We start from the raw sequence: 25,422 nt of genomic DNA on the forward strand, positions 1-25,422 counted from the left end.
TTGGTAAGATAACTAAATTTTTTAGAGGCACAAATGTTGGAAAAAATTAGAATTTTGGACTACAGAAGCATTACATATGGTAGTTATTGTTCATACTCTGGACTAAGTTAAATCAAGGTTCGAGTCCAGGCTCTGACACATTGTAGCTGTCAGTTGATCTCTTCCAACCTCAGTCTTCTCTTATGTAAAATGGAGATTGTGATCATTATTACCTCTTACCATTGTTGCATGGATTAAATGAGATAATGGGTACAATGTACTTAGCACACTTTTGAGAGAACAAACATGCAATACTATTAACAATTATTTAAATAGGAGGAGGCAAAATCTGAACTGAAGATAACCCTTTCTACTAAAAGGCAAGGATGGAATGGAAGTGACGAATTTCAATATCATTTCATTTTGTAGTCGTTTAAAGTGCCTGTAAAATTTAGTGAAGGAGAGAAAAGATAGATGCAAAATCAACACATAAAATGAAAGTTTGGATTATTTGGGGACTCTCAATAACTATATTAACATAAAAATCAGGAATTGTTAGAACAGTGCTTTTTAAATTTAATACATGTGGATCTCCTGGGGATCCTATTAGGACGCAGCTTCTGATTTAGTAGGTCTGGGGTACAGCCTGAGATTCTGCAGCTCTAACAAGCTCCTGGTGGCAGCAATACTGCTGGTTCCCAGATCACATTTTGAGTAGTAAGGGAGGTTAGATTAAATTAGAATTTAAGCTATATTTACATATATGTGAACTCACATATATATGCAGTTAGTTTATTGTGAACTTGCGGGGATATATGTATCATATATTGTATGCATACATATGCATATATTATATGTATACATATATAGATATAGATATTCCCTCATGCTAGCAATAAATTTGTAGCTGGGATTCCTATTTTCCTGCTCTGGTTCTGCCACAAATTCATATCATGGCTTAGTTTCTTCTTCTGGCTTCATTTCTTCATTTTAGAAAATGAGGGCATTGTACAATATGTTTTCTAAGTTTCCTCCCAGCTTTAGTTTCCTGTTTGAACTTTTTTCCACTGGGAAGAAACAGAAATTTACTTATAATTGCACGGGATTTGAGAAATATAGAGAAAGTGATTTTTGATCCTTAGGTATTTTGTTCACGCTAGCCCTCAGGAAAATCCTCACGGAGCCCGCTTCTCTGGAGTCATTCAAAATATAGAAAATGTAACACATTTTTCCTTATATGAATGTCAGTGAAGGAACAATACATAGATATTATTTAGAAAAACAGCATTAGACTTTCATTCAGAAAAATTTAGTGTGGCTCAATGTCATAAACAAAGCCAAAAACATTCAGCTTCATATCTTTAACAATTCCAAAGAATTTGCTGGGCCAGTGGGAGGGTGAGAGTGGGGCCAGTGGGGGGGAAGTACAGCAAGAACCTTTAAAAAAGCACCATGGAGAGAAGAGTCACCTTGGCAAATATTCCAGCTCAGAGCATTTCTTTAGCCAGCATAAACACTTAGACACACTTGTTCCTACAACACAGTTATGCAAATTGTTCACATTTTCTTCTTACAAGTTCTGTCAAGTTTTTATTATTTATGAGCTAACCAGCTTCATGACTAGCCTTTCACCTTGTCATATTTTTCTGCATTTTCAGAGCTAATCCAGTCTGCCTAACATATTTCCTGGCTGCATTGTATAACATAAAAATGGAGCCATTAAAAGCATTGTCTCTGATAGGAAGGGAATCCATAACTAGGCAAAGGGATAATGCTATTGGTGAGGGAATCAAGACCCTTCCCAAATCCATGGACCTTATGTTTTCTTTCTTTAAAAAAAAAAAAAAAAAATTGTGTTCTTTTTCTGACACTGCAAAGTAGATGCAGCTACAAAATAATTTTTTAAATATTTTGACTAGCTTTTATCAGAAAAAAAAAAGACTTAAAAGATACTTGAGGTACATGCCTGTAATCCCAGCACTTTGGGAGGCTGAGGCGGGCGTCCTGAGGTCAGGAGTTTGAGGCCAGCCTGGCCAACATGGTGAAACCCCAGCTTTACTAAAAATATAAAAATTAGCTAGGCATGGTGATGCACGCCTGTATTCCCAGCTACTCGGGAGGCTGAGGCATAAGAATCGCTTGAGATCGGGAGGCAGAGATTGCACTGAGCCGAGATCGTGCCACTGCACTCCAGCCTGGGTGACAGAGTGAGACCCTATCTCAAAAAAAGAAAAAAAAAAGGTATTTGAGGTGACCTTGCCCAAGTTGTCTGGACAATTCTTTCTCTTAGCTCTAAAATACCCTCTTTCAGGCATGCTGCTAGTACTGGCCCAGGCTACGAATGGCCAGCAAAGGTGCTGGGTGATTTTGCATACAGACAGTATATGTGTCCATTTCAGAGGTTATGTTAAGAATCAACATTCTCTTCATTGTATTAAGAGTAATGATAAGTAAATAAGCAAAGGAATTGAGATTTACTCCAAAATTTAAATGAGCTTTTATTTAAGCACCTGGAGCTCTATCCATGTCTGAGATTTAAGTCACTAAAAAGCCTAATGATAAACAAAACTAAATGAGAGATGTGGCTAAATTAGACATATCTATACCTGTGCACATAATTACACAGAATATGTATGTATAATTTGCCTTTAACAGTATTTCTGTTTATACCTGAAATTCCCAAGTGTCTTCAAACAAGGACAGCTTTGTGATGTCATGCCTTTAATGGGGCCCTGTTACCATGGGGACATCAGAGCTCCTTCTCAGAATAGCATTTAGTTCTGACAATTGAAGAAGCTGGAGAATTTCAACTAAGCCAACATACTTAGTATCTTCCAGCACCTACAAATTTGAAAGTTATCCAGTTCTTAAGTATTGCCATTTGGCCTAAGAAGATACTGACTTCTGGCCATGTTTCAAAGAAGTGCACATATATAAATATCTATTCAATCCTTTATCTTCCAATATCCTATAACATGGAAATGTATATTGCTAGGTCCTCTTCATTCAACAGCAACTGAGTAGAACCCATTAATCCCTTCACTGGTGCATTCATTCAGGATATACATTTTGAGTGCCTTGAAACTATCTCTAATGCCCAGCATAGCCCATAGCATCTAGACTATATATATGTGTGTGTGTGTGTGTATGTGTGTATATATATATGAATATATATAGCAATGTATATATATATATACTTCCTACCTTCAATGACCTCGAAGTACAGCAAATAATTATTATGTGCTAAATGATGGAAACACAAAGATATACCATGAAGAGAAGTAGGAGTTGGAGGACCAAGTGTGTACAGAGACAAGATCATGGAAGATCAACTGAGCACCTCTGGCAAAACATCAAGAGCAAAGAGAAGATGGCCCATCATAAGCCAAAGCAACTAAATTCCTCTCCCTCTGGCCACACCAAAGAGCACTTAACATGCATCATGGTCTCAGGTCAAGAGTATATTAAATAGTTGACAGTGATGTGGCCTCTAGCTTTCCAGAAGGTAAGTCATGTCTTACAAATCATACCGTAAGCAACCAGAGAACCAAGGCCACAGCCAATAGAAATCCAACCAAGTGGGCAGAGATAATGGTTTACCTGAGACAAAGATGGGAGGAATTTCCTAATTGTTCCCAGTATGCAGTACTTACCATAGAGATGAATAAGCTGCCAAAAGACCAACATCTCTCAATGTCTTACAAACCCATCTAGGTCTCACTGCCCGATGGAATGAAGTAAAATAAACTTAGTAGACTAAGGTTACCTTGGAATTCTCAGTGCCCACTGCATGTTTTTTATGTAGCATTTTCTATAGCTAAATTTCCTCATATACTTTAAGCACTTACCAGAGTGCTTAGCCTGTATTTTGGACATTTCCTAGAACTGCTGAAACAAGAGAAAGCAAGTTGGGATTATGTTGGGGAGAAATAATAGATTTCTTCCTGCCTGACATTCAAAGCCCTGGTAATTTTAGCAAGGTAAAGTGGTTCAAAATGCCCCACTAGAGCTCTGGCTCTGCAATGCAAGCAGGCAAATTGCAAAATGTGTAGATTGTTAGTCTACTTAGAAAAAAATTTAACTGCATATCTCATTTGATTGTGCTTTGCCTGAAGGTCAATACAGTATAAAGATGAAGGCCTTGGTTTCTAAAAATAAGGAATCTGGCTCTAATAATGGTACTTCCCAGATTAATAGCTTAGTAGCTGAGTATTTTGATCTTGATCTTTAATCGCTCTAGGCCTCAGTTTCTCCATCTGAAAATGGGGCTAACAAAAATAGCTTATTCATATTGAGTGTTTTCTCTATGCCTGTCACTATCATACTAAACATTAATGCATTTAACCCTCTCTATACCCAATGAGAAAGATACTTCTTATTACTGTCATTTTGCAGATGAAAAAATCATGTGAATAGAGAGATTGAGAATTTTCCCAGGTCACATGGGTAGGAAGTGGTAGGGCTGGGATTGGAGGTCAGGCAACTGGGATCTACACAGCCTTACTGCTAATCACTATATTGAATTTCTAAAATAGTACCACATTTCCATTAAGAAGCTAAGTTGAGCTAATTATATGTATTTGTCTACTGGGACTGCCATAACAAAACACCAGAGACTGGGTGATTCAAACAACAAAAATATATACTCTCACAGTTCTGGAAGGCAGAAGTGTAAGACCAAGGTGTCATCAGGATTGGTTTCTAGTGGGGCCTCTTGTCCTGGCTTATAGAGGACCTCTGTCTTGCAGTGTCCTTGTGTGGCTCTTCTTCTGTGCTCATGCAAGGAGAGAGAGAGAGAGAGAGAGAGAGAGAGAGATCTCTGGAGTCTCTTTCTCTTATTATGATACCAGCCTTACCAGATTAGGGCCCTACCCCTATGGCCTCACTCAATCTTTTTTTTTTTTTTTTTTTTTTTTTGAGACAAAGTCTTGCTCTGTCGTCCAGGGTGGAGTGCAGTGGCGCATCTCAGCTCACTGCAACCTCTGTCTCCCAGGTTCAAGCAATTCTCCTGCCTCAGCCTCCCTAGTAGCTGGGATTACAGGCACTCACCACCACAGCTGGCTAATTTTTGTATTTTTAGTAGAGGTTTCGCCATGTTGGCCAGGCTGCTCTTGAACTCTTGACCTCAGATGATCCACCCTCTTCGGCCTCCCAAAGTGCTAGGATTACAGGCATGAGCCACTGCACCCGGCCCCTCATTCAATCTTAGTTACCTGCCTAAAGTCCCTATCTCCAAAAACAGTCACATCGGAGGCTAGAGCTTCAACATATATATTTTACTGGGGACATAATTCAGTCCATCATACTAGGTAAAGAATTTAGCATAGTAATTAATAAACACAATAATTATTCACATAATGTCTTAGAATGTTCAGTATGCTATGACAAAATACCATAAACTGAGTGGCTTATAAACAACAGAAAAATCTCACAGTCGTGGAGGCTGGGAAGTCCAAGGTCAAAGTACCAGCAGATTAAGATGTCTGGTGAGACTTATTTTCTGGTTCATGAATGGTGCCTTCTTGCTGTGTCCTCACATGGTGAAAGGAACTAGTTAGGTCTCTGGAATCTCTTTTATAAGGGCACTAATTCCATTCATCAGTACTCCTCCTTAATGACCTAATTGCCTGCCAAAGGCTCCACCTATTAGTTCCAACACATTCATGATGAGGTTTTAACATATGAATTTGCAGGGGACACAAACCTTAGTATATTGTATCCACTTAACAAATAGTACCTATTGGTATTTCATGGATTTATTTGGCAAACTCTAGAAATTGTCAAGTTTATGGAAACATATGGAAATCAGAAATTGGAAATTTTGTTTGCTAATGCCATTTGAACAAATCAATTAATTTCTGCCCACCTCCTTTTCTTAAGCTGTGAATTATGATATACCCATCAAACATCTGCATGACCACATGTTTATAATAATATTCTTACAAAAATAATAGAGTCTAAAAAAAGAGAGCAACTTTTGTAGGAACTAGGGTTTTTTTGTTCTGTTTTGTTTTGTTTTGTTTACCACAACTACTTATATTTTGGAGGCACTAGTCGTTCTTGATCTTCAGGCCTACATTTATCTAAAATCCTGATTCATGGAAAATTTAGCCCCTCTTCTTTTATTGGGCTGTCTGAAGTTTGTCCAGGTTACATATCTATATCCCAGCACTTCCCTCTGCTGTTCTTCACTTTCTATGGGGAGCACATTATAAACGCACCTCTTGTGAAGCGTCTTAAATATGCTGCAAATTCATAATCTATATAAAACTGATTGTTGCTGTCTTTTCAGAGAGGAAGTCACTGTCCATCATACAGTGCTTTAATTTGAGGTAAGTGGGATCAAAGAGATTGGCTAAGAGTCTACTTTTAATGTAGTTTATTTCTTTTAATCTCCTTTTTGTCCCATCTGTTTTATGATTGATCACACGAACTCAGGTCCCAAGTGAAAGTTGGTAATTTTAGATTTTCAGAAAAGTAGGACAAATTATCCCTTTACTTACAAGGATGAATGTATCAGATGGACCTACTACAACGTAGGTTTTCCCTCTCTCTGGCCTTTCAATGCTGAAAGTTGTGTCCTGCCTAAGGTTGACTTCCTAAGAAATTACGTGTAAATGTCAGCTTCCTCTCAATATTGGACATTCATTATATCTTCCTTCATATAAAGATGAACCATACCCATACTTTTTTATTTAAGAGAAGGAATTTTCAGACAACTTGGGCAAGGTCACCTCAAGTATCTTTTAAGTCCTTTTTTTTTCTGGTAAAAAGCTAGTCAAAATATTCAAACCATTTTTTATTTTATAGTTGCATCTATTTCTCCTCCTCCTCAACATATCCTAACATCAAGGAGTTCAAAGTATTATGAGAAGCAATACGATGCAGTTGTGAAAATATTTTTGCCAAGAGTTTTTAAAAAGTGAACTAATTTCTATTGCGAGGTAGACATGGTATTATATTACCTAAATGTGGGAAAGTGAGTTAGGCGACTTTGAAGGGTGTTTTTCTATCTTAGATGGCCATAAAGACCATCCATGTGAGGAGATGAATAAACAAAGCTGAATCCAGCCAGAGCTTTGCTCACTAACCTGTGTACCCTGGCTTAAGGTTCTGTCCACCTGGAAGAAAAGCACACTTTCTGATTCACACAAAGCTACCATTAGGGCTAAGGAGACTCTGCTCCAACCCTACACATCCATGAATTTAGATTCTGTTCACCCCACTTTTTAATTGGTAATAACAAGTATTCTATTCTGCAACCATGTAATGAGAATCGTTATGTGTCATGGTCAATGTCCCCTATTCTTCCTGAAATCTGTGAAATCATTAGTGCTATTTAGGAACTCTGATTCTGGGGCAACATTCCAAACTAAATACAGAATGATGATCTCTGTACCTATGGCTTGATGGAGTGAGAACAGTTCACAGCATTGAATGTTGTTGACTCATCAAAAGCATTTTTTAATCTGCAGACTAAGAAACATTTCCAGATCTGAACCTTGATGTATCATGACATCATGTTTATTTGTGATATATTTTTAGTTCTCCCAGCTAAATTCCTTTCCCAAATGTGATAATCTTAAAGCAGCTACTAGGTGAAGAGTCAGAACACCTGAATTCAAGCGTTGGCTTTACAACTTCTCACTTTTTGACCTTGAATGCAAGTCATTTGAGTTCTCAGGGCATTGCTTCCCTGTGAACAGCATGAACAGTGAAGAAAAACTAGCCTCTGACTCCGCAGGGATGTTGTGAAAATAAATGAGATGTAGGTCTAGAGTGTCACTTTAAGCTCTTAGGAATGAAAGAGCTTAAAGAGATATAAAGTTTCCGTAGTTATTCTTTATTTTTTCAGCCTTGCAAGTGAGAAAGGTTCCACCTTGGTAAGTTTTGAAGAATACCGCCTCGCTTACTGGCCCCCCCAGATCTGTGGCTTTGCCCCTTCTACATTCATAAAGTCTATTGTAATTCTGACTAGTGACTCAGTGAAATTTTTAAAACTCTGCCATATACTTGGACAACAAAGAAGAGTGGTCACACTCTATGTGGGACAAATTATCTGCCACCAGTTGGACATCACACTATACAGGCTCCTACACTGGCTGTTAAAAAAAAATTCTAATAAGATAAAGAAAATGTCACATTGCAGAAAAGAAGAAGTTGCTAGGACAGACTTCCCACTCAGAATATTGATCTGATAGAGTCTAGAAGTTCATAGGGAATAAACTTCCAGCACTTTCTTTAGGAGAACTAAAACTATATTTTGCCAATGTCAGAGATACACAAGGTAGTTTCACAAGGTAGTTGTGAAAGAGAATCACAAATAACCAGCTAAAACTCCTGATCTTCTCTCTGCCCCCAGATGCAGAGCCTCTGACAGGTGATATAGATAAGTACTGTATAACCTGTCACTTTACCTTCCTTAAGAGGGCAGCATAATCCACGGAGATCACATAAACTCTTCCGTGGCTTCGATCCCATTCTGACATTCAGGAGAAAAGTTGACGGTAATAGATTAGAGGAAAACACTATAGTGAAGAGATACTTACAATAGGTAGCTCTGACTAAAAATGTGTTTTGGCAAGAATTAGCTGGCAAGACACATGGGCATGCTGGCATAGATTTCTAAGCTAGTGGATCAAACTAACATCTTTGTCTCAATCTCATTGGGGCCCAGGTTGACTTACATGCTTTGATTGTCTTCATTCATTCATTCTACAAATATTCATTGAGCACTGTAATGGAAATTGCTGGTAGTATCCCCAAATCTATTCTCACCTCCTGTATTACTCAGGGGTCTCCAGAGAGAGAGAACCAATAGGATATATATAGATAAATATAAATATATGAGATAGGATTTATTATATTTATTATATAAATATAGGATTTATATTATTATTTATATATGATTATGGAACTGAGTAGTCCCATGACAGGCGATCTGCAAGCTGCAAACCCTGGGATGCTGACGGCATGGCTCAGTCCAAGACAAAAAGCCTCAGAACCAGGAAAGTCAATGGTGTATTTCTCAGTCCAAGGCCAAAGGTCTGAAATCCTGAAGGGGCCTTCTTGTTAAGCACTGGAGTCCAAAGGCTGGGGAGCCTGCAGTTATTGTCCTAGAGTAGGAGAGGACGAAGTTATCCCAGCCCCAGCAGCAAAATCAACATACTCACTTTTTCTCTGTTTTTGTTTTCTCCCAGCCCCCAGTAGATTAGATGGTTCATGCCAACATTGAGGGCAGATCTTCTCCACCTAATCCTTCAGACTCATATCTAATCTCCTCTGATAACACCCTCACAGACTCACCCCAAAATCATGCTTTACCAAGTTGCTAGGTATTCCTGAATTCAGACAAGTTGACACCTAAAATGAACCATCACACTTCCTTCCTGAGCAGGTAGCTGTCCAACTAGAACCTACATTTTCCAGTTGATCTTACAGGTGTGTGACCTAAGTATGCACTAATGGCAACTGAGTGGGAAGAGTGGGGGCAATTTCAGCATCACTTACCTTAAAGAAAATCCTTGACCTGGACTTTTGCTCACTGTTGCCTACTTACTGAAAATGGCAAAGTCAACCCTACCTACCAGACATAAACTATTATGAGAGAGGAAAATAAATATCTGTGTTTTAGAGTCCCTTTGTTACATCAGCATAGCCTGCACCTTTACAAACAGGTGTGCCTTCTTGGTACTAGATTCTGTGCAATAAGATGACAATTCTGCTCAGCAAAACACACATGGTGCATGTCCCCATGGAAAGTATAATCTAATGTCTACCATAGTCTTCTGTCTGAGAACAAAACATGTGAGACAAGTGTGGCCATACTCATCAATCAAAATAAACCAAGACGGAACAAGAGAAAAAGAGTGGGTAAGAACCTGGACTTCAGTGCCATGCAGGTGTAAATTCAATCTCTTGCAATATCTTTTACTAACCATGTCTTTAGGCAAATCATTGAACTTTTGTAAGCCTCATTTTCATTCTTGTTATTTGAAGATAATAGAAATAATAATATGTACCTAATAAGGTTGTGATGATGATCTAAAGAATTAGGTATGTAAATTGCTTAACCTGGAGTTTGAGTTTACCAAGTGTGATTATCAGAGTTCAATTTTTCCACTACTCTTGTTATTTCTAAATTCCATCAGGAGGGGCTTAAAGAAAAGATAGAAACATCATTATCTCATTCAAGCCATATTATATGAGGCAGGTGTCATCATTCCCATTTTGTAGATGAGAAAACTGAATCTTAGAGGGGCCACTACTTAGTAAGTGGCTGAGCCAGAATTTATTTTCAGGTGTCTAATTCCAAAGCCCCATACTACTACACCAGATGTATGACAATCAGGCCTAGAAATCCCTGCTCAGCTATTAGTCCAATGAGGCTAATTCTTCAAGATTACGTTACAATTGTCAGTTTTTTTCCACCGCCTACCATACAAGTAAAACCCTTCTGATAGTAAAGTTTCCAGGTCTGGACCCCAGTGCATAAGTTAGTACCCTCTTCTGTGTTCCTAGGGCACTTTGTATCTCTGTTATCATTTAGTCACTATCTTATAATTGTCACTATCTTGTAATTCTTTTTACTCATTTGACATCCTCCACTGGAGTGTGAGCACCTGAAATTTGGAGTTCTTAAATATCTCTGTCTCAGGACTTAGCATGATGCCTGGTATGTACTAAGCATTCTATGAATAACTGTTGTAAAGAATTGCCATATGAATAAATGAATAGACATTAAAAACTGGAGTGTTAGTAACCTACCCATTAAGGTGGTTATTTGTTTGATGCAAAGGAAGTGGAGGCATTCAGTTTTTAAAATAAACGATTGGCAATAAAATATTTAATAAAATTCATCAAGCATAAGAAATTAGTGCACAGTAGTCCCTTGATGGAAATAAATGTTTTCAAAAAGTCATATGCTGATTGCTTTGACCTCAAAGACAAAATGAAATGTTATGCATCATCTGTAAGTGTCCAGTTAGCAAAAGTATTTTTAACCTCAATAGGAACTGAAATATTGTACAACTGTGTTAGAACAATTGTAGCAAACAATATACTTGAAACAGCAAAGAGAAACACAAAACAAAAATCAAGATTCTGTTCTGTGAGAGTAGATTTAATTAGAGAAAGATAAGGAAGCAAACGTTGACTTCCAAAGACCCTGAATGCATTTACTGTGTATTTTCATTGGGTTTACAAGGCACTGGTTCTTTATTCTCCCTAATTCCATATCAAAGCTTCCAGCGTTCACTCTCTTTACTATAGAGATATTGCCAGCAATACTCTACATAGAATAGTCTGTATTAGCCCCCTTTTTCTCACAAGTGGAACAAAGAGAGGGAGAAAAATATTTCTAAGATAACTGGAAAAGAATTGGAAACAAAAAAATCTGTGATTTTTTTATTTCTTTAGACATAAAGAAAATTAAAGGAGGAGTGAGTAAACTGGCCAGAAAGATAGTGTCTGGTGTGAAGCTTACTGACCTACAATGAGGGAAATATTAAGGAAATAAAGAGATGAGCAAAAGCTTCATATATTTAAAAAGGACAGAAACAGGTAGCAGGAAATACAATGACTCACAGTATTCTTCCATGCTGGCTGACAAATAATATCATCAGCCCAAGGAATTTTGTTTGTTATTGAGAACAAACAGGAGGAGCAGATACCTTGTTGTAGGGGAGGAAAGGAGATGTGATAGAGAATTTTTCATTTACATAAATAGGTTAATTACAGCTTGATTTATTTTTAAATTCACAGAGGCTGAACTGATGTCTGTGGAGAAAAGAACATGAAGGAATAATGTAATATGAAACTCCCTAACATGATACACATACAAAGACTATCAAGGCAGAGAAATCAGTGTGGAAAATGCAAAACTAAGGGAGAAAGCATTTTGAACCACTCATCTAAGAATTTGGTCAGTATTAAAAAGACAAGAATTCCAGAAAAATCTTCTAAGTTATGTTCACAGGCTTAGCAGAATAAAGGTAAGGCTTACTAGTTAAATGAATGAGAGAGGAGAATTTTTTCTGCATCTTAGAAAATGTTCAGACTCTGCCATCTTTCTCCACATCCCCCATGAGCATCTCTGTAAAAACTGCCATCAGGACCAAAGACAGCAGCTCTCAGTTTCACGTGGGTGCCAGTGACCAAACTACTGCTCAAGGAAATAAGAGAGGATACAGACAAATGGAAAAACATTCCATGCTCATGGATAGGAGGAATCAATATCGCGAAAATGGCCATACTGTCCAAAGTAATTTATAGATTCAATGCTATTCCCATAAAGCTACCATTGACTTTCTTGATAGAATTAGAAAAAACTACTTTAAATTTCATATAGAACCAAAAAAGGGCCTGTATACCCAAGACAATCCTAAGCAAAAAGAACAAAGCTGGAGGCATCACGCTACCTGACTTCAAACTATACTGCAAGGCTAAAGTAACCAAAGCAGCATGGTACTGGTACCCAAACTGATATATAGATCAATGAGACAGAACAGAGGCCTCAGAAATACCACCACACATCTACAACCATATGATCTTTGACAAACCTGACAAACACAAGCAATGGGAAAAGAATACCCTATTTAATAAATGCTGTTGGGAAAACTGGCTAACCATATACAGAAAACTGAAACTGGACCCTTTCCTTACACCTTATATAAAAATTAACTCAAGATGGATTAAAAGGATTTAAATATAAGACCTAAAACCATAAAAATCCTTTGTATCCCAAGTGCTCAGCACACAGTCTCTGACACTAAACATTTGTTGAACTAATTAAATAGTAGGAAAGAGAATTAAAATGCCATGGTGAAAAAGAAGCAGCATCTCTGCTGTCTACCCAACAGTGATCTATATCTCTTTCTCACTTCTGCATCTTATGGAGTCATAAAATTAAAAGTTTTGGGAACCCTGTATGACAGTAAGGTCAGAAGATAAAATAAGAAAAGTGTGATCACAAAGTGTAATCACTTTATATTACTGGTGCTTAACAGTTAGAATTAACATCCTCTTTTATGCTAATTGTGATGTTTTCCATTTTATATGTGTACATAATTTATGTTTAGCTGTTTCTCAGATTATTGTACCAGTCTCTTAGCCAAGGGTCTTGCTTCTGGTCTCACCACTTCATCATTACACCTCCTCCTAATTCATTCTTTGCCTTACAGTTTGTTATATTTCAAAAGTGCAAATCCTATTATGTTATTTGCATGAATAAAACTCTTTATTGGTTCTCAATTGGTCTCAGGATACAGTGCTAGCTCCTTGGCAGAGCACCTGAGAGTCTTGTGAAATCATTTGTGAAATAAAAAATACCGAAACAAAAAAGTTAAAGAAAAAGTGTCAAAACAAAAAAGCTAGAGAAAATCTAGTCCTTGATAATTACATGTTGCCATTTTTTAACAATAGCTTGACAATGTTATACAGCTTATGAAACATTCTTTTCAAAAACATGATCAAGAGCTCCATACTCCATCTGTCACCTTTACCAAAATATAACTCAAGTTTATCCTTAATTTTTTTCATAAAGGGGATTATTTTACCTGAATTGCTACTAGATACAAATTTAGTGAAAATGTGTCTCATAAGTTACTGCAGTCATATTCAGTTCAGGAATTGTCTCTTCTACAAGGCCAGGCAGTTGAAGCCTGGGCTATGGATCCCTCCACTTCATATCGTAGGGCCCTGCAACTATTTATAATAATACATTTATCTCATTATATAAAATTATTATTTTAGGTGTCTGCCCTCTAGTCCTATGAGCAACTTAAGGACAAGTGCAAAGAACTTTATTTTCAATCATTCTCTATGCTCTCAAAATGTGCTGCTTGATGGAAGACATAACTATGATTAAGACATTATTCCTTACCTCAAAAAGTTAAATCTTGGGGAGTGGAGCCAAGATGGCCAAATAGGAACAGCTCTGGTCTCCAGGTCCCAGCCTGAGCGACACAGAAGACGGGTGATTTCTGCATTTCCGTTTGAGGTACCGGGTTCATCTCACTAGGGAGTGCCAAACAGTGGGTGCAGGACAGTCGATGCAGTGCACTCTGCGCCAGCCAAAGCAGGGCGAGGCATTGCCTCACTCGGGAAGCACAAGGGGTCAGGGAGTTCCCTTTCCTAGTGAAAGAAAGGGGTAACAGACGGTACCTGGAAAATAGGGTCAGTCCCACCCTAATACTGCGCTTTTCCAGTGGGCCTAGAAAACGGCACACCAGGAGATTGTGTCCTGCACCTGGCTCGAAGGGTCCTGTGCCCCCAGAGTCTCGCTGATTGCTAGCACAGCAGTCTGAGATCAAACTGCAAGGCAGCAGTGAGGCTGGGGGAGGGGCGCCCGCCATTACCCAGGCTTGCTTAGGTAAACAAAGCAGCCAGGAATCTCGAACTGGGTGGAGCCCACCACAGCTCAAGGAGGCCTGCCTGCCTCTGTAGGCTCCACCTCTGGGGGCAGGGCACAGACAAACAAAAATTCAGCAGGAACCTCTGAAGACTTAAATGTCCCTGTCTGACTGACAGCTTTGAAGAGAGTAGTGGTTCTTCCAGCACGCAGCTGGAGATCTGAGAACGGACAGACTGCCTCTTAAAGTGGGTCCCTGACCCCCAAGCAGCCTAACTGGGAGGCACCCCCCAGTAGGGACAGACTGACACCTCACTCGGCCAGGTACTCCTCTGAGACAAAACTTCCAGAGGAACTATCAGACAGCTGAATTTGTGGTCTCAGGAAAATCCGCTGTTGTGCAGCCACCGCTGCTGACACCCACCCAAACAGGGTCTAGAGTGGACCTCTAGTAAACTCCAACAGACCTGCAGCCAAGGGTCCTGTCTCGTAGAAGGAAAACTAACAAACAGAAAGGATATCCACACCAAAAACCCATCTGTACATCACCATCATCAAAGACCAAAGTAGATAAAACCACAAGATGGGGAAAAAACAGAGCAGAAAAACTGGAAACTCTAAAAAGCAGAGCACCTCTCCTCCTCCAAAGGAACGCAGTTCCTCACCAGCAATGGAACAAAGCTGGACAGAGGATGACTTTGACGAGTTGAGAGAAGAAGGTTTCAGATGATCAAACTACTCCAAGCTACGGGAGGAAATTCAAAACAACAGCAAAGAAGTTAAAAACTTTGAAAAAAAATTAGACGAATGGATAACTAGAATAACCAATGGAGAGAAGGGCTTAAAGGAGCTGATGGAGCTGAAAGCCAAGTTTCAAGAACTACGCGAAGATTGCAGCAGCCTCGGTAGCAGATGCGATCAACTGGAAGAAAGGGTATCGCTGATGGAAGATGAAATGAATGAAATGAAGCGAGAAGGGAATTTTTGAGAAAAAAGAATAAAAAGAAATGAACAAAGCCTCCAAGAAATTTGGGACTATGTGAAAAGACCAAACCTACGTCTGATTGGTGTACCTGAAAATGACGGGGAGAATGGAACCAAGTTGGAAAACACTCTGCAAGATATCATCCAGGAGAACTTCCCCAATCTAGCAAGGCAGGCCAACATTCAGATTCAGGAAATACAGAGAACGCCACAAAGATACTCCTCGAGAAGAGCAACTCCAAGACACATAATTGTCAGATTCACCAAAGTTGAAATGAAGGAAAAAACGTTAAGGGCAGCCAGAGAGAAAGGTCGGGTTACCCACAAAGGGAAGCCCATCATACTAACAGCTGATCTTGGCAGAAACTCTACAAGCCAGAAGAGAGTGGGGGGCCGATATTCAACATTCTTAAAGAAAAGAATTTTCAACCCAGAATTTCATATCCAGCCAAACTAAGCTTCATAAGTGAAGGAGAAATAAAATACTTTACAAACAAGCAAACGCTGAGTGATTTTGTCACCACCAGGCCTGCCCTAAAAGAGCTCCTGAAGGAAGCACTAAACATGGAAAGGAACAACCGGTACCAGCCCCTGCAAAAACATGCCAAATTGTAAAGACCATCAAAGCTAGGAAGAAACTGCATCAACTAATGAGCAAAATAACCAACTAACATCATAATGACAGGATCAGATTCACACATAACAATATTAACTTTAAATGTAAATGGGCTAAATGCTCCAATTAAAAGACACAGACTGGCAAACTGGATAATGAGTCAGGACCCATCAGTGTGCTGTATTCAGGAAACCCATCTCACGTGCAGAGACGCACATAGACTCAAAACAAAGGGATGGAGGAAGGTCTATCAAGCAAATGGAAAACAAAAAAAGGCAGGGGTTGCAATCCTAGTCTCTGATAAAATAGACTTTAAACCAACAAAGATCAAAAGAGACAAAGAAGGCCATTACATAATGGTAAAGGGATCAATTCAACAAGAAGAGCTAACTATCCTAAATATATATGCACCCAACACAGGAGCACCCAGATTCATAAAGCAAGTCCTGAGTGACCTACAAAGGGACTTAAACTCCCACACAATAATAATGGGAGATTTTAACACCCCATTGTCAACATTAGACAGATCAACGAGACAGAAAGTTAACAAGGATATCTAGGAATTGAACTCAGCTCTGCACAAAGTGGACCCAATAGACATCTACAGAACTCTCCACCCCAAATCAACAGAATATACATTTTTTTCAGCACCACACCACACCTATTCCAAAATTGACCACATAGTTGGAAGTAAAGCTCTCCTCAGCAAATGTAAAAGAACAGAAATTATAACAAACTGTCTCTCAGACCAAAGCGCAATCAAACTAGAACTCGGGATTAAGAAACTCACTCAAAACCGCTCAACTACATGGAAACCGAACAACCTGCTCCTGAATGACTACTGGGTACATAATGAAATGAAGGCAGAAATAAAGATATTCTTTGAAACCAACAAGAACAAAGACACAACATACCAGAACCTCTGGGACACGTTCAAAGCAGTGTGTAGAGGGAAATTTATAGCACTAAATGCCCACAAGAGAAAGCAGGAAAGATCCAAAATTGACACCCTAACATCATAATTAAAAGAACTAGAAAAGCAAGAGCAAACACATTCAAAAGCTAGAAGAAGGCTAGAAATAACTAAAATCAGAGCAGAACTGAAGGAAATAGAGACACAAAAAACCCTTCAAAAAATTAATGAATCTAGGAGCTGGTTTTTTGAAAAGATCAACAAAATTGATAGACCACTAGCAAGACTAAAAAAGAAGAAAAGAGAGAAGAATCAAATAGATGCAATAAAAAATGAAAAAGGGGATATCACCACCGATCCCACAGAAATACAATCTACCACCAGAGAATACTACAAACACCTCTATGCAAATAAACTAGAAAATCTAGAAGAAATGGATAAATTCCTTGACAAATACACCCTTCCAAGACTAAACCAGGAAGAAGTTGAATCTCTGAATAGACCAATAACAGGTTCTGAAATTGTGGTAATAATCAATAGCTTACCAACCAAAAAGAGTCCAGGACCTGATGGATTCACAGCCGAATTCTACCAGAGGTACAAGGAGGAACTGGTACCATTCCTTCTGAAACTATTCCAATCGATAGAAAAAGAGGGAATCCTCCCTAACACATTTTATGAGGCCAGCATCATCCTGATACCTAAGCCTGGCAGAGACATAACCAAAAAAGAGAATTTCAGACCAATATCCTTGATGAACATTGATGCAAAAATCCTCAATAAACTACTGGCAAACCGAATCCAGCAGCACATCAAAAAGCTTATCCACCATGATTAAGTGGGCTTCATCCCTGAGATGCAAGGCTGGTTCAACATATGCAAATCAATAAATGTAATCCAGCATATAAACAGAACCAAAGACAAAAACCACATGATTATCTCAATAGATGCAGAAAAGGCCTTTGACAAAATTCAACAACCCTTCATGCTAAAAACTCTCAATAAATTAGGTATTGATGGGACGTATCTCAAAATAATAAGAGCTATCTATGACAAACCCACAGCCAATATCATACTGAATGGGCAAAAACTGGAAGCATTCCCTTTGAAAACTGGCACAAGACAGGGATGCCCTCTCTCACCACTCCTATTCAACATAGTGCTGGAAGTTCTGGCCAGGACAATCAGGCAGGAGAAGGAAATAAAGGGTATTCAATTAGGAAAAGAGAAAGTCAAATTGTCCCTGTTTGCAGATGACATGATTGTACATCTAGAAAACCCCATCGTCTCAGCCCAAAATCTCCTTAAGCTGATTAGCAACTTCAGCAAAGTCTCAGGATACAAAATCAGTGTACAAAAATCACAAGCATTCTTGTACACCAATCACAGACAGACAGAGAGCCAAATCATGAGTGAACTCCCATTCACAATTGCTTCAAAGAGACTAAAATACCTAGGAATCCAACTTACAAGGGATGTGAAGGACCTCTTCAAGGAGAACTACAAACCACTGCTCAATGAAATAAAAGAGGATACAAACAAATGGAAGAACATTCCATGCTCATGGGTTGCAAGAATCAATATAGTGTAAATGGCCATACTGCCCAAGGTAATTTATAGATTCAATGCCATCCCCATCAAGCTACCAATGCCTTTCTTCACAGAATTGGAAAAAACTACTTTAAAGTTCACATGGAACCTAAAAAGAGCCCGCATCACCAAGTCAATCCTAAGCCAAAAGAACAAAGCTGGAGGCATCACGCTACCTGATTTCAAACTATACTACAAGGCTACAGTAACAAAAACAGCATGGTACTGGTACCACAACAGAGACATAGATCAATGGAACAGAACAGAGCCATCAGAAATAATGCCGCATATCTACAACTATCTGATCTTTGACAAACCTGACAAAAACAAGAAATGGGGAAAGGATTCCCTATTTAATAAATGGTGCTGGGAAAACTGGCTAGCCATATGCAGAAAGCTGAAACTGGATCCCTTCCTTACACTTTATACAAAAATTAACTCAAGATGGATTAAAGACTTAAATGTTAGACCTAAAACCATAAAAACCCTAGAAGAAAACCTAGGCAATACCATTCAGGACATAGGTGTGGGCAAGGACTTCATGTCTAAAACGTCAAAAGCAATGGCAACAAAAGCCAAAATTGACAAATGGGATCTAATTAAACTAAAGAGCTTCTGCACAGCAAAAGAAACTACCATCAGAGTGAACAGGCAACCTACACAATGGGAGAAAATTTTTGCAACCTATTCATCTGACAAAGGGCTAATATCCAGAATCTACAATGAACTCAAACAAATTTACAAGAAAAAAACAAACAACCCCATCAAAAAGTGGGCAAAGGACATGAACAGACACTTCTCAAAAGAAGACATTTATGCAGCCAAAAAACACATGAAAAAATGCTCATCATCACTGGCCATCAGAGAAACACAAATCAAAACCACAGTGAGATACCATCTCACACCAGTTAGAATGGCCATCATTAAAAAGTCAGGAAACAACAGGTGCTGGAGAGGATGTGGAGAAATAGGAACACTTTTACACTGTTGGTGGGACTGTAAACTAGTTCAACCATTGTGGAAGTCAGTGTGGCGATTCCTCAGGGATCTCGAACTAGAAATACCATTTGACCCAGCCATCCCATTACTGGGTATATACCCAAAGGACTATAAATCATGCTGCTATAAAGACACATGCACACGTATGTTTATTGCGGCACTATTCACAATAGCAAAGAGTTGGAACCAACCTAAATGTCCCACAATGATAGACTGGATTAAGAAAATGTGGCACATATACACCATGGAATACTATGCAGCCATAAAAAATGATGAGTTCATGTCCTTTGTAGGGACATGGATGAAACTGGAAAACATCATTCTCAGTAAACTATCGCAAGGACAAAAAACCAAACACCGCATGTTCTCACTCACAGGTGGGAATTGAACAATGAGAACTCATGGACACAGGAAGGGGAACATCACACTCCGGGGACTGTTGTGGGGTGGGGGGAGGGGGGAGGGACAGCATTAGGAGATACACCTAATGCTAAATGACGAGTTAATGGGTGCAGCAAAACAACATGGCACATGGATACATATGTAACAAACCTGCACATTGTGCACATGTACCCTAAAACCTAAAGTATAATAATAATTTTTTAAAAAAAAGTTAAATCTTAAATTTGAGAGAAGAAGAAACTTATAATACTGTATCATGAGAGAGTAGGCTCTGATGTTACTTCTGCCATTTCTATAATACTGGGACAATTAATTAAATGTAGCTGAAAATGCAATGACAGTGATAATACCTAGTTCAAAGAATTGTTTTAACGATTAAATGATGATGATGATGAAAAGCTGTTCTTGCCTATAGTAAGTGCTAAATAAATATGACAATCTGCACAAAGCTATGATAAAATACTGGTGGTGTGTGCACAAACACTGACAAAACAAATAAGGAGAGGCACATAGATTTATTATATTTTAATCTAAAACTTAACTGAGAAAGATATAAAGGTATGATACATGTTCTAGTGAATTGTGAAATATATCATTTTATTTACCAAGAGATGGTACTTGATTAAGCCAATGTGAGCTGAAGCAATGTAGGAAGAAAGTAATGGAAGACTTCCCAAAGGAAATGGTATCTCGGTTGAGACAGGAAAGATGAGTAAGCATTAACTACACAAAGAGGGGCAGAAGGCAGCCCAGGTTGGGGTAATACCTTTTCCAAAGACCTAGAGATAAGAAACCATGTGATGCTTTCAGGTAATTGCAAGTAGTTCTGTTTAACTGTGACATCAAATCAGAGGGATGATGAGTGTGGCCCAAGGTGAGGATGGAGGGCAAGCCAAAGCCCTCTCACAAGAATCTCAGGTACTCTGCCAAGGAGATAACACTGTATCCTGAGACCAATTGAGAACCAATAAAGAGTTTTATTCATGCATGTAACATAATAGAATTTGCATTTTTTAAATATAACAAACTGTAATGCAAAGAACGAATTAGGAGGAGGTGTAATGATGAAGTGGTGAGACCAGAAGCAAGACCCTTGGCGAAGAGAGTGGTACAATAATCTGATAAACAGTCAACAGTGGCCTGTATACTTAGTATCCCAAATGCTCAGTGCACAGTCTCTGAACTTAAACATTTGTTTAACTACTTAAATAGTAGGAAAAAGAATTAACATACCATAGTGAAAAAGAAGCAGCATCTCTGCTGTCTACCCAACAGTCATCTGTATCTGTTTCTCACTTCTGCATCTTATGGAGTCATAAAATTAAAAGTTTTGGGAATCCTTTATGAGAGTAAGGTAGGGAGATAAAATAAGAGAAGTGTGATCACAAAGTGTAATCACTTTATATTACTGGTGCTTAACAGAATTAACATCCTCTTTTATGCTAATTGTGATGTTCTCCATTTTATATGTGTGCATAATTTATGTTTCTTGGGACATGATTTGACTTACAATCTGCCCAAATTCATGAGATGGCACAAGATACTAGTGGGTATAAATCTATTTATACTAATGCAAATACATATGCATATTTCAATCTCCATATTTGTTTATCACACCTAATTTAAAAAGAAAAGGCTGAAATATTTTTAAAAACATATTGGTTATTTAAATCCTGTCTCTTTCATAGTATCTATTTCTGGCTCCATAAAAATCTTTTTTTCTTTTACAGTTCAGTTTGTTCAGATTAGTTATTGATACGGGATTCTCAATGGTCATGACCACAGCCAAATACACCTACATAGGACATCCCCTATTTGTCCAATCTATTACAATTCCAAAAGACTTTCAAAGGGCCCTCTGGCTTCTGGTGGCTTTTCTGTGTGTCTAATTTCCTCCTGACCCCCCATTTATTGGCATCCGTGTTGGAACAGGTGTGAGCAGACACGGGCAAGTCCTTGGAGCCCACAGTTCAGTGCTGGCACAGGATAATGGTTATCTTCCTGGAGGAGATGACTCTGACAATGTTTTCCAGGATGCCAATTTCCAGTTAGTGTCATCTTTTGCTCCATGTCCTAGGGCAAAAGTCCATTTTATAGTGAGTAGACTCAGGGTGTTCTGAGAGATGTGCACGAATGCCAGAAATTAGATGCATTTCAGCTTTTTCCTTGTTGTCAAGGATGACTGGTCTGTCAACCAGAGACACAGTCCCCACTGTCCAGTGTAAGGTCAGTCTCTTACTTATGAACAGGGATGCTAATTTATTTTCTAACAATGAAGCCAAATGTGCTTCCAGATGTTGAGCTATGAAGCAGTTGTGATTGCTGCAAGCACATGGTAAAAAAAAAAGAAAATTCCACAATTAAGACTCACAAATTGTCTTCGGGAGACCATTTGCGTTTGAGGAGTGTGCTGATGTTTCTAGCAAAGCAAAACGTTTTGTCAACTGAACTCATAAGGGTTTTTAACAGACAACCTATTGTTACAAAAACTATTTATTTATTTTTATTTATTTTTTTTTTTTGAGACACAGTCTCACTCTGTCACCCAGGCCAGAGTGCAGTGGCACGATCTTGGCTCACTGCAACCTCCGCCTCCTGGGTTCAAGTGATTCTCCTGCCTCAGGTTCCTGAGTACCTGTGACTATAGGCGCGTGCCACCACGCCCGACTAGTTTTTGTATTTTTTAGTAGAGACTGGGTTTCACCATATTGGCCAGGCTGGTCTCAAACTCCTGACCTTGTGATCCGCCCGCCTTGGCCTCCCAAAGTGCTGGGATTACAGGCATGAGCCACCGTGCCTGGCCCAAAAATTCTTATAATAAATTTCCTAAAGACCATAGATTTATCTATAGCTAATATGCAAGGAAAAAGAAACAGGGGAGGGTCAATTTCAGAAGACTGTTCATATGATACCGTAACACTGTTGGTGGGGTCAATTCAATGGCAAACAGATGAAAAAATTCTTGGATCAAGTAAGCCGGTTTTTGTTTTGTTATTGTTGTTGATTTTGGTTTTTGCTTTTCCTGCATGAACGGGGTAAGCAATTGTCAAAAGTGTTACCCTGTGTAGGCAGAGGGTCTTTGCCAAGTCCTCTGTTTAAAATTGCTGACAATCTTGGGCACGTGCCTGACACACGAGTTCAGTAGAAGAACCTAATCCAGGGACAAGCAATTCCTGCTCCATTCCCTTACATGGGTCTGGCCAATGTACACAAAAGACTCCTTTCTAGTCCAGGCTACTGGCCAGCTTTGGTCTACTCTTCCATGTCCTATATCTGACTCTGAAGACACTTTATGTACTCATTCATCATTAGCCCTTGTTGAACACTCGTGTATAATTTTGTACTCACATTATGGTCCTATAAATCATCAGCTATGAATCAGAAACACATTTCACTATTCTCTCCAATCCTTACTGTACCAGTAAGCAGCCAGACCACCGTCTTGCTTTGCCTTCTCCAGTGAAAGAAAAAAAAAAAGATATTAGCAGTCAATTCTTGTGCAAAATCAAATTTTAGATATAGGGTTGCTTCCGTTGTTGAAATATCTGGCAACTCTCCTCCTTCATAAGTCCCACCTAAAATCTCATCTGAATTCTACACTCTTTCAGCAAAAAAAATAAAGCTGAGACATGAGAACAAGAGTTTTATGAGTGAGGCAGTGTGGGGTAGCAGAAGCAGCATGGGCTTTCAAACTAGGTGAGCTTGATTCTCAAAGTCACCTTTCCATTATGCACTTGACTGCTATGAGGTCTTATGTAAGTTACTTGAGCGCCTCCTGCTTCAGTTTCCTTATTTGTAAAAATGAGGATTAAATGAGAGAAGGCACATTGGGACACAAGCGGGGACTTTAGAATATAGAGTCACTTTTTTCTTTTTAAATTTTTGATGAGAAAGCAGCGATAGTAGTTTTATTCAAATACAGTCATATATAACTTAGTGACTGATGGGGATAAATTCTAAGGACTGTGTCAGGTGATTTCATTGTTGTGCAAACATCATAGTGTGTACTTACACAAGCCTAAATTGGATAGCCTACTACACATCTAGGCTATATGGTCTAGCCTATTGCTCCTAGACTACAAACCTGTATAGCATGTTACTTTACTGAATGCTGTAGGTAATTGTAACAAAATGGTAAGTATTGGTGTATCTAAATCTATCTAAACATAGAAAAGGTGCAGTAAAAATATGGCAAAAAAAGATTAAAGATGGAATGCCTGTCTAGGGCATTTACCATGAAGGAAGCTTATACAACTAGAAGTTGCTCTGGGTGAGTCAGTGAGTCAGTGGTGAGTGAATGTGAAGGCCTAGAACATTACTGTAAACTTTTGTATGACTGGCAGCACAGTAGGTTTGTGCACAGTGGCGTCACCACAAACACATGACTAATGTGTTGCGCTACAACGTTAAGATGGCTACATCACCACCAGGTGGTAGGAATTTTTCAGCTCCATTATAATCACACAGGTCCACCACTATATATGCAGTCTGTCATTGACCCAAGCATTATTATATGGCTTATGACTGTATATAAGCAGAATGTAACAGATCATGTTTTCCAAAAATGGCCATGGCAATATTTCCAGTCTCATTTGCTCTTCCAGCACCTTGCCAACCCCTATCAAGAGGGGAGTCTGTTTCCTTTTCTGCTGATCTGGGCAGACCTCTGTGACTTCCTGGACAAACATTATGTGGTAGGAAGGACTCTGCATGACTTTCAAGACTAGCTCATAAAAAGCAATACAACTTTCTCCTAACTTTCTTTATCTAGATGCTTCTTCTGGGAACCCAGCCACCATGTTGTAAGGACGCTCAGAACACATAAAAATGCAACATTTAGATATACCAGCCAATAAGAACACTGGCTAAAACCCAGCTAAGGTTTCAGCTAAGCAGCAAGCACGAACCACCAAGTGTGAGAGTGAACAAGCCTTCAGATAATTCCAGCCTCCAGCCTTCAAGCTGTCTTAGGTAATGCTGACTGGAGTAGAGATGACTGTCCTCAGGTTCCTGCCCAAATTGCAGATTTGTACGCAAAGTATGTGCTGTTAATGTTTTAAGCCACAAAATTTTGGGGTGGTTTGTTACATAATAGATAACCAGAACATGGAATCTCAGAAATTAAATGCAATGCTACCAAGTTTAGAATCAAAAAAGGTTCTCAAAGGATGTCATCTGAGATTTTCAAAATACAAAGCTGAAATGTGTACTCAAAAACTTCACAATCCATCTTTTACATTTTGTAAAAACCTGAGGAACAGAGATGTTCTGTGACTCACTTGCCATCCTAGAAGTAGTTAGGGGTATGGTCTGAACCAAGTCCAGTTCAATACTGCACTTACCACAATATGACTATGAATACCACACAAGTTTGCTGGGTTCAAAGTGTGAGGGGTCAATTTAGTGCAATTATTCTGCAAGTCTACCAGAGTTCAGTACAATGTTTCCATGCTCCTCTCTGCTTATTTCTTTCTTCCTGCTTAACAGAGAGCCTGATCTGAACTTTGTTGATTTAGTGTGTAAGGTTAGGAGGCTGGATGGGATCCAACAAGCTCAATGGAGCTAACAAGAATTTCTTTTTAAAAAAAG

The 25,422-nt window shown here is 38.9% G+C and overlaps 1 long non-coding RNA gene across 1 annotated transcript; it reads left to right on the plus strand.

The window, feature by feature from the left end:
* Positions 1–2,770: 2,770 nt before the first annotated feature.
* Positions 2,771–24,843, plus strand: LOC129487582 (uncharacterized). The gene is made up of 4 exons (XR_008659379.2): positions 2,771–3,484; positions 6,272–6,311; positions 11,743–11,972; positions 24,605–24,843. It is a non-coding gene; the product is annotated as an uncharacterized lncRNA (long non-coding RNA).
* The last annotated feature ends 579 nt before the right edge of the window (positions 24,844–25,422 follow it).

Source organism: Symphalangus syndactylus, chromosome 8 (assembly GCF_028878055.3).
Source record: "Symphalangus syndactylus isolate Jambi chromosome 8, NHGRI_mSymSyn1-v2.1_pri, whole genome shotgun sequence".
NCBI classification, from domain to species: domain Eukaryota; kingdom Metazoa; phylum Chordata; class Mammalia; order Primates; family Hylobatidae; genus Symphalangus; species Symphalangus syndactylus.